The 10,677-nt window shown below is 42.2% G+C and overlaps 1 long non-coding RNA gene across 1 annotated transcript; it reads right to left on the bottom strand.

The window, feature by feature from the left end:
• Nucleotides 1-585: 585 nt before the first annotated feature.
• On the bottom strand, nt 586-1,980 carry LOC122092029. The gene is made up of 2 exons (XR_006144075.1): nt 1,410-1,980; nt 586-1,297 (listed from the first exon to the last, which is right to left on the bottom strand). It is a non-coding gene; the product is annotated as an uncharacterized LOC122092029 (long non-coding RNA).
• Nucleotides 1,981-10,677: the final 8,697 nt, after the last annotated feature.

Here is a 10,677-nt window from a genome sequence, read left to right as displayed (position 1 = left end):
ATATGTGTTAAATCATTCTATTTTGAGTGACTTTCTTCTACTTGATAGCTTGGTGACCAAAAGACAAACAGAGAGAGACTCAAACTTGTCCTCCATAATGAAACAAAAAGACAATGTTTTTTAATTAAGAGATAAATTTGTTAGTTGTCATATAGGTCTGCTTATTTGGGTTGGTTCTTTATGGATAGGCAATCTAGCAAGCATGTTAACAATTTAAGCTATCAGTGGAGGCTTCACCCTACATTGGTGGTTTTTCCACCATTTTCTCTATCATTTGTAATAAAGGGAGACACTGGGCATGTGAACTACAACAGAGCATGAATTTTATTATGCAGAGCCACAACTCATCAAGAATTACAGACTTAGAGGAGGAGAACCATGCACAAAACCGACTGTTGAGGGTGGTCCTGGAGGAAGTTGGGGAGATCCTATGAGCCTCTCGCCCATATAATTATTCATATCACTTTTTGAAAATATCATAGCGCCTATGTATAGAAAAGGATCTATTTACAACACGCCAAAACAAAAATTCAATCTACCAAAGAAAGTCAGCATTTATATGAAGCAACAAAACAGCCCCAAATGCAAATAAACTAGCAAATCAAACAAATTAGACCCACTCAATAAGAAAAAAAGGCAAGCAAACAGGAAAGTGCAAGCTATTCTTACATATCATCCATTTCTGCTAAGTTCAACAAAATAAAAAAGAGCAACCCAGTGCAGGAGGATCCAGCTACTGCAGGCTCTGGAAGAGGCCAGTGCGCAGCCTTACCCCCTGCTTCACAGGAGAGGCTACTTCCAAGTTTCGAAGCTGGAAAAACATTAAACACATACCACACACTGCATTTACCTTCAAAAAATCAACTCCAGAGAATACCGAAAGACTGAATGGAGAAAACAAAAGTAAGAGCAGGGCCAAAAGTCACTAACACTCATATGTGTTGTTCTGGGCTTCGTCACAACGTAAACCATCAGAACCAAATTCTATCTGGAAATCCAAGAACCTGGATGCTGGCTCATACCTGACGGCAAAGAACGAACCAGGGACCTTCGAATCTGAGACCTGCCCAGTCACCACGTTATTCACCTTTAAAACCTCCGAAAACCCCCTTATCTCCATCTCTATAGGCTTCGACCACCGAGTTCCACACCACCTCGATCTTAGGATTGGTCAATGTACGAAACCCTCAAAGTATCCCAGCGGCTGTTGATAAAAACCCTAGACCCAAACTTGGTAAAAAACTTGGCCTCCTCCTTGGCGGAATCACCCTCTCCGATTACAGCCAACGGCTTGTCCCTGAATATGGGGGCCGCACCATCTCAAACCGCACTATCAGAAATTTGAAAAATAGAGAAATAGGTTACAGAAAAAATAATGATAGAGAGAAAGAGACCGTGGTTTTCCTCACCGGAAAGAAACGGGATAGGTTCAGCCAGGGCGGTGGCTCGCGCTTACAGCCAGCGGCTACCCCCTCCGATTACAGCCAACTGTTTGTCACTGATTATAGGGGCGGCACCATCGAAAACCGCACAAACAGAAATTCGAAAATTAGCGAGAGAAAAAGAGACCGCAGTTTTCGTCACCGGAGTGAAAGGGACTGGGTTCAGGGCGGTGGGTCTGGTCACTTCCGCTGCCTCTCTCTGCTTCCTCCCATGAACGGATCCGACCTCGCTAGTGGGAGAGTGAGAGCTTCCAACGGCTCGATTTTTTAAAACTTAATTGTGAAACCCAGACCGACATATCCTTGCTCTCTCTCTCCTTCCTCCCATGAACGGATCCGACCTCGCTAGTGCGAGAGTGGGAGCGTCCAACGGCTAGATTTTTTAAAACTTAATTGTCTTCACGAAACCCAGAACCTATATATCCTGTCTCTCGCTCTCTTCCACATATGAACGTATCCGACATTCCGACCTCGCTAGTGGGAGAGTGAGAGCTTCCAACTTAAAACTTAATTTTCTTCACGAAACCCGGACCGACATATCCTCGCTCCTCTAGCTCTTATTTCTGATTATTTGTATTTTTTTTTTTTCTTTTTTGTTTACACTGTTATCCAATTAAATATTCCTACCAACAAAAAAAAAAAAACTAAATACCGCCTTTACTCATTAAATCGTTCAATCAAAAGAGCATGAATCTGATGCGTTGATGCGTTGATGTGGCATATGTTAAAATAATAAATGTATATGTATTTTAGGAAAATTTACGGTGCCATCCCTGTAGAGTGTCATTATGAACAAAATTCTCTTTACGTTACCGGTAATTAGAACCGGACCCTTTACCATCAATCTGTTTAAAGTACTGATTTGAATAGATCATTTTAGTCTTTTACCCAACACACAAATCCAAACCTATTGAACCTTAACCCTTCACCGTAGAATAAAGATGACCAAACAATAAACGAGATGGTGCTTTCCCTCCGGTAAAACCTGCGTAAGTGCAAACAATACATTTTCTTTTTTAATTTGCTCAGCTGACCAATCTTATTAGTTTCAATTATTTGGCAGAAAAGGGAAAGAAAAACTCAGAGAAAAAACTATAAATGATGACCTTCTTTGACAAGAAGTGATAAAAATACACCAATAAAATCTGGTGCCTCCCATTATAAGGATTTTCTTTGCACTTTATGCCTTCACCTGCAACCTATTGTCTGTCATGTCTTCCTTTATACTGCTAATACCAAATATCACCCCCAAATCAACAAGTGAATTTAAGCTTAAATGTGATTCTTCTGGCCTAAGAAGACCAAATTGCTCAAGATTCCTAGTTATCATCTAGGCTTATAGCTTGTTGAATAAAGGGTTTTCCAAATTGAGAAGGGAAAAGAGGAGAAGATAGTTCAGGGTTTTGCCCTTCTTTATCAGTTCAGCTCCCCAAACTGATTTAAAGGAAACAGTGCATGTAACGTATACATTATGAAGTGATGGAATGTATATGTATATGTATATAACCCACCCGAATTAGTTTGTTGTGCAATCTTAGGCAATTGAAGTCAGAGAGAGAAGATGTAAGAGGAGATAAGGAGGGTTGCTTTTGCTACACAACCACCAGCCTCACCATGCTTCTCTCCTTCGTTGCTTCTCCTTATCAGATGGGTTATATGTTCCAAGTTTAAGGTCTCTCTCAGCCACACCTATGCTCAAATATGACCTAATTTGACCTTTTATGATAGGTGATGCTCGGGAGAGTGTCAACAGCGGAGATATTTGGGTTGCCACAGTCTACTATGAAGAAGGAGGGAGTGACCCTTTATGTCAGTGTAGATAGTGACGATCGAATTGGAGGAGATTTAGACTGTATAAGCCTTAGAGGTAAGTATTCGTAACTCTATGTACGTACCTTGTATGCATATAGCATATCACTATATGATCATGAATAAATCCCCCGTGGAGGCCTCTCCTCACCTGGGTTAAGAAACAGAAGAAATATAGTCAACACATGTGTAGTAAGGACAGCCGATTGGTTAATCAACTGATGGGTAGTGATCCATCGGCTGGATCAACCGGTGGATCTGTATGACCAGACTGGGTTATTTGATTGTGGGGACCGCTTCCTCGCATTTACACATCTCAGATGTCCTCTTGCACTTGGCCCACCACTTCTAGGGGGGCCATTTACACCTACTGACATGATGGAGGTGGCCCCATATGAGTTAATAATGATTTGAGTGACTTTGAAGAACACATTAATTGGGCAAACGGAACTTAGTTGTCCTAACCTATATAAGGATTAAACCTTATGCTCATTCATTTATTTCCAAGGGAGGAAAACGTTGGAAAGGGAGAGGGAGAGGAAGAAGAAGAAGAGGATTGGAGCTTGGAGCTTGGAGTTTCTGATTCCAATTGTTTGTAACTGAGCACAAAGTTTGGCAATTCCCTCCTTACTTGTCCTCCTTAAATTTTGAGCTTGAGGTGACCTAGGCTAGACTTGAGCTGAGCTTCAGATGAAAGTATGAAACCCAGTGTCGGGGTTATAGGCTTTGTATGGGTGAACTTCCTATTAATGCAAAGTGCCATTTCATACTCCCCAGGTATGGGGACATGCGGCCTAAGGTTTGTTTCCAAGTTCTCAGATGGAAACTTACATATTAGGGTTTCAAGTGGGTATGCATACCAAACTCCTAATTGGACCAATAGAATTGATGTTACAATGGAAAATAAAGAGGTCCACTAAAATCTCTAATGATCCATTGGGGGTTGAAATATGAGCTGAGAAATGATTCTCGGCACTCTACCGGTGGATCACAAATCCAGTGGTGCGACCTACTGGTGGACAAACTCTAGTTTTGGAGCTCTTGTCCCATCCACCGGTTAGACCTACTAGTGAGACAACATTCAATGGTGGGACTTGTTGAACCATTCCTAGAGCTTTTGGGAAACTTTTAGGGATCTTTTTGGGGATTTCAACACCATCATTAATACCTATATTACACCTATTGACTAGGTCAAAGACAAGTTACGTGGTGAAGCCTTTCGGTGTTGGGGTATTGGTTCCAAAGTTAAATCACCGAGTCTACAGACCAGGTTAGTGGGTTGTTTGGTTTTATTTTACGAAATTTTTCTAACATGCTAAATTTTATGGGATGCATATGTATCATGATTCAATTGCTTATGAATTGTCTACATTATATATGAAATTCCATCCTTTAAATTCTATCTAATCTATTGACATGTTGTATGTGGACATGGGACATGGTGTTACCGAGGAAGAAATCCGGTACCGTGGTCGCCATGATGTTGCATTAGCTAGATTGTATGTGCATTAGAGTCAGGATTGGATATTGGATGTGGTGTTGTCAAGGGATGATTCCAGTACTGCATTCCCATACTTAACTGTATATACCTCTGTGATTATGCCAAGGACATGTAGATGACATGTGGTTAAGAATCATTGACCTTGTGCTACGACCCCTTGCCAATAGGGGATCAGGTGTTGGATAACCCACAATGGTATACCACTTCTATAGTACGGTCTAATAATAGCCGGAGGTAGACCAAGCTCAAGGGTTTGCTGGGTGACTGAGGGTGCATTCCAGGACTGGCAAGCTCCTAACTATAACTAGGGTTTGTATCGATGGGTGATCAACGCACGATTCTGAGACTAGGGATACTACCTAATGTGTTGCAATAGCCCTACCACCTCTGCCTTAGTTTTGTAGCCTAGGTTATATTAAAATGGACTCATGCACTGCATCATAGACTATTTGTGACTACTTGCATGTTCTCCATCCCTCACTAAGCTTAGTGAAGCTCACACCACGTGTGTGTGTGTCTCTTTTTAGATAATGATACTTGTACGATGATGCTGGTGGGTAGCAACCCTTCCTCTTCTATGGCCGACGATTGGTGGATGCTAGAGGCTGAGGAACACAATGTTGATTATGCATGTGACTGTTGTGTCTACAATGTGTCGTGAGGAGGATAGTGTTGACCATTGCTATTTTGATACTTGGGTTTTTGATGTAGTTACTATTTTGGGTTATTTCATATGTTTTGATCTACTTGATACCGAATAAACTTTGTTTTATACATTGTTGCATCGTATTTAGTATTCCGTGTCTATGATTGTAATGTTAAGATACTGCATTCAAGATCACAAAAGGTCGGTGAGGATGGTGGTAAGTGTCCGAGTCATATTCCAACATCTTAGAAAAGGTTGTGTGACCTGCCGCCCTTTGTGTCTAGGGGCGAGGACTAAGGACCAATTTTGTATGTTAGTGCGGGGGCTTTTTCCTACCTGAGCAGAAGACATTCCAGAGCCATAGCCTGGTAGCTGTTCCGTCTAAGCTAAAAAGGTAACTATTTGCATCTCAATAGCATACATTCCTTCAAGCGTCACCTCATTAACCGTAAGGCAAGCTAAATGAGGTTGACTTAACCAAGCCAATCCAGTATTAATAAAAGCAACCTATTGTGCCGGGTCACCATTCCTTTCAGAGTAGCCCACAACCTAAGATATGGTATATAGTTGGTCTCCAGGTAAGGTGCATTCTCCACATTCAAGGTAATCCATAATTTCTTCAAATCATCCCTGATTATGTTCTTTTTTTGACCAACTTTGGAAACATACCTTTCTCGGTTAGCTAATTATTATACATTAGTTGAATGGTAGGGTAGGGCTTTAATGGTATGGTAAGGGGTCAGGGGTAAGGAGTGACAACATGTAATTGAAGGCAAGGAACTGGGACGTGTTTCCTACCAAGGGGATGAACCCTCCTAAGACTTATGGTGATCTATCTATGTGATCTTAGCCTGGGTCCTTGTACGTTGAAGCTGTCAAGTCTAAACGAGGCATTGTAAGCGTTTCAGGAGGGTGATTTTCTTTTCGTGTCACCCTCTTCCTCGCGTTCCTTATGTCTCTCTTTTCAGAAAGCCGGGCCTTGATTTGGTGGATACACAATATCGCTCCCCGGTAGATCTTCGCAACTAAGGTCAAACTAGTGGCTCTTGAGGTTTGGAACCCTATTCAAGATCGCATGTATCATCCATATGAGCATTTTCATCGGCATCTTCATTATTTTCTTGAACATCTTCCCCATCATTGTCATGTACCATGGTTGGACTAGATCATGATCAATGAAATTAATCAACAATCTAATGAGTATTCTCAGTTCGGTTTGAGAATAGGTAGTTCAATATGTTTCTCTTTGTATAAACTTTTTTTACCTTAGATACCAAAATCATACAATACCAAAGAAGATTCCTTTTCTAGATACTAAATTCGTACCAATCCTTCTTTGATTTGATTCGACACAATTTTAAATTGTCAGTTTCAATATTCAGTATTTGCTTCCAAATTGACACCCTTTCTCCCATCTTCTTTCTTCTTTCTTCTTTCTTCTTTCTTCTTTCTTCTTTCTTGTGTGGGTTGTACTTTGTCTTGGGCTACTAAAGACGAAGGTAGCCCAAGATGAAGTACAGCGAGTCATGGGACTACTTTTCAATGAGGATACATCTAATCCCCTTGTGATTCTTCATTCAGTGGATCAATGGATTGCTCTAGCAAAAAATATCAACAAACCCACCCGATGATCTCAATCCATGAGACTACCTCATGCCCTTTTACCCCCACTTTGACCCCATTGATCATCATATGTGTGGGTGTCACTGATCAAATTAATACAAACTCTGCTTAGGCTTATTGTATACTCAATGAAAACAATGTGCTTTATTTAAAGTTGATTATCTCATGACATGATGCATCGATGAAGCATACCTTCGAAGCTTGCTTATGGGAGTGAAACATGCAAAAGAGTAGGGCTAGCAACATGGGGACATCTAGATCGATTCTACTGCTCTATAAATTTTTTTGACAAACCATAGGACTTGCACATGGCCTATATTCAGAATTTTCTGACTAATTTAACTTCAATCTCAAACCCTCTCATGATGTATTTAGTTTCTTAAAATAGTTGGCCTTTTGAGTTCTCACAAGGAGAGCTTCTATTCTCCACCCGATGTCTTATAATGATGTACTTCTCTTTTCTGTTTTTAATGATATTTTTCTTTTCATTAAAAAAAAAAAAAAACACTGAATTAGGCATCACACATTTCCCTACCCTACAAGATAGAAAGTTCAAGACATTTTCAATGAGAACTTCCAGTCCAGTGATCAGGTCAAGAGGAATGGCATTCTAGTTGCTTCGCTAGAGATGGTGTTGGCAAATAATTTCCCTTGGACCCTATATGTTTGACAGAGAAAAGTGGAAAAGATAAAAAAAAAATATGAAAAACTTGTACTTGTTTCCACAAACAATCACAAATAAGTGTTTGAATAAGTGTGGTGGAAAACTTACCAGACAAGATCATTTAATGCAACAATTGTTGTCTGTTGGTTAATTTTTCCCACCCCATTCACTTTCAAAGTCCTACCAAAATTGATAGGACTTCGTCAAAAAGTTGTTTGTGTCCTTCCTCTTTTTCCCATAAAATCCCATTTTCACTTCTATTTCTTATCTTTTCCATAGAGGTGGAACCACTAAAAATTACATATTCCATTATTTCCTTTCCTCTCCTTTCATTTCCTTGTCAACCCAACTCACAACATGTGGAACCCACCAGCACAAGTTTTCCACCCATTTGTATTCATCAAATAAACGGGGCCTTAATGACCATGCATTGGTTGAGTCAATCATTTGCAAGCATGCCAGAGCCTTCAGATAGCTCAATGTATGAATTTAACCTCTATCAGACAGTGGTATTCTCCTCTTACCTCGATCACTCCAAGGACTTCTTAAATTAATCACGATGTGTAAATAGACTTTTAAGGAAAATGCTAAAATGAATATCAGACGTAAAAGAAGTACATAATTCAAATGAAGTAATGGATAGAAAAGCATACCATTAAAAGAGAACGATAATACTATGAGGAATGGATTGTTATCCATTTCATAAAAGCCCTCCTGCCATGGTAGTGGATTGTTATTTTTTTCATACTAGCCATAACTGTTCCACCTACCTAAGCCACGTGTTTGCACCTTCTCTGAGATATTCTCTCTCTCATATGCACCATCACCGGTCACTCTTGACCAAATTTCCTAAGGTGTTCCACTGAGTTTTGCTTTCTCTTTCCATTTCCCTCGGTCATTCATATCGCCATCAACGTCTTCATGATCAGTCTATCCAACTGAAACATGGGTAGAAACAAATAGGCAGATGGATCTTGCTGAGAAATTGTTCAGAGAGAGGCACGAGGAGGATGTGATTTCCTACAGTACCATAGGAGGGATGAAGGAGATACTTAGGGCCCGTTTGATAACGTTTTAAGAAATACGTTTTTACCGTTTCTGTTTCCAGAAACAGCAAAAACGGAGTAAAAAACGTTTGATAAAACTGTTTCGTTTCACCTATTTTCAGAAATAGAAATAGAAATTTTTACTTATTTATGGTTCAAGAAACGACCTAGGCGAAACAAGTTGAACTTGTTTCGCCGTTTCTGGAAACGACTTGTGACCATTCTTTCATTGGTTACTATCGACTTCTAAAAACATGACTTATCAAACACCTTCAATTTCGTTTCTGTTTCTAGAAACGAAAATTTATGTTTCTGCCGTTTCTTGAAACAGAAACGGCAGAAACGCTATCAAATGGGCCTTTATTTTCTCATTTCCTGGAGTACTATGGGAGGGGTGAAGGAGAAAAGTAAATCATAATTTTTTTTTTCTATTTCATATCATAATGAGAAATAGGCATACCAAACCTATTTTTCATTATATAATATATATGGATTAACAGTAACCAAACAATTATTATTTATGGCTGTTGCTGCCAAAAAACCCCACTGGTCCAACCTACACAAACACAGACGATGGAGGCCCGGAACTTTGTCCGGGGTTAGTCCTCCGACGCTCAAGTCAGGGTCGGCCGCACAGTTCGATAAGGGAGTAATGGTGAGGGTATTAGAGCTTACCTTCCCCTTTCTTCCGTGCCTTCTTATATAGCTCTTCGGCCTTAGGGTTTTTTCCCCCTTCTTCCCTCTTAGAGTCCTACTAGAATACGTCCAACCTTCTGGGGGAATATTCCCCTCATGCAGACGACGTGATCCCGCGTGATTCTGCGGGCGTGCCTCGGTGATTGAGCGTGCTCGAGTGTGAGTGGTTTCTTGGAACCTTCATCTGGTGGAGGACACGTGTCCCATCAGTGACACGTGTCATTACCCCACCGAGAGGTTATTTTGGCTATATCAGGAGCCCCCTTACTTCCACTAGGAGCTTCTTCCTGTGGGAGTAACCATCTTCTGAGGTTGACTTGTTCCCTCGGTCTTGGCATTACCAGTGACCAAGGCTTTGGGGTCGATCGAGAGAAAGACCTTTGGCCACTTCGGATCGGCTTTACTGAGCCCCCTGTCGAAGGAGGGACCCTCGGTCAGGTCCGTTCGGCTTGGCCGAGCCCCCAACCGAAGGAGGGACCCTCGGTCAGGTCCGTTCGGCTTTGGCCGAACTCCCAACCGAAGGAGGGACCCTCGGTCAGGTCCGTTCGGCTTTGGCCGAACTCCCAACCGAAGGAGGGACCCTCGGTCAGGTCCGTTCGGCTTTGGCCGAACTCCCAACCGAAGGTGAGATCGTCTGCTAGGCCTGCTAGGTCCGTTCGGGCACAAACCTCGAGGCTTCGTACCCTGACGTGGCGGTGCCATTAATGCTCGGAAGTCGTACCGCCATTCCTCCATCTATATAATGTGGGGGGCCATTTGTGGGGCAACCTTTCTTTTTTCCCTTCGGAGAGCTCACCTTCGGCCTCGGATCCCCTACTAGCCTCGTCCTCGTCTTCCTTAGCTTAGCAACAAGTAAGTGATGTCTTCCTCGTCGGGCTACAGCCCATCGTCCCGCGAGAGGTCAAGACCAAGACGTAGGTATAGGAGTCCTGGGGAAGTCCGAGGGATGTCCTCGGATTCCACCGACTCTCCTTCCTCCCGCGACTCATCGTCAGCGGCTTCACCGTCGGGGTCCAAGGGTGGCTCCAACGGTGAGGAGTTCAGGGAGAGGGTGCTCGACGCCCGAGCCCAGACACAGGAGCCCCTAGAAGTTGAGGCCCTTAAGATCGTCTCCACGATGGACGAACCAGAACTGGAGGAGCTAAGGGCCTCCTTCGGCGTTTCGGATGCTTTCGAGCTCCGTCTGCCCAGACCCTCTGATCGAGCCAGCTATCGGAACCCCGAGGAGCTGTGCTTATACAAGGAGGCCT

The sequence above is a fragment of the Macadamia integrifolia genome, chromosome 10, assembly GCF_013358625.1.
Source record: "Macadamia integrifolia cultivar HAES 741 chromosome 10, SCU_Mint_v3, whole genome shotgun sequence".
Lineage (NCBI taxonomy): Eukaryota > Viridiplantae > Streptophyta > Magnoliopsida > Proteales > Proteaceae > Macadamia > Macadamia integrifolia.
This window is presented reverse-complemented; position numbering and strand designations above follow the sequence as displayed.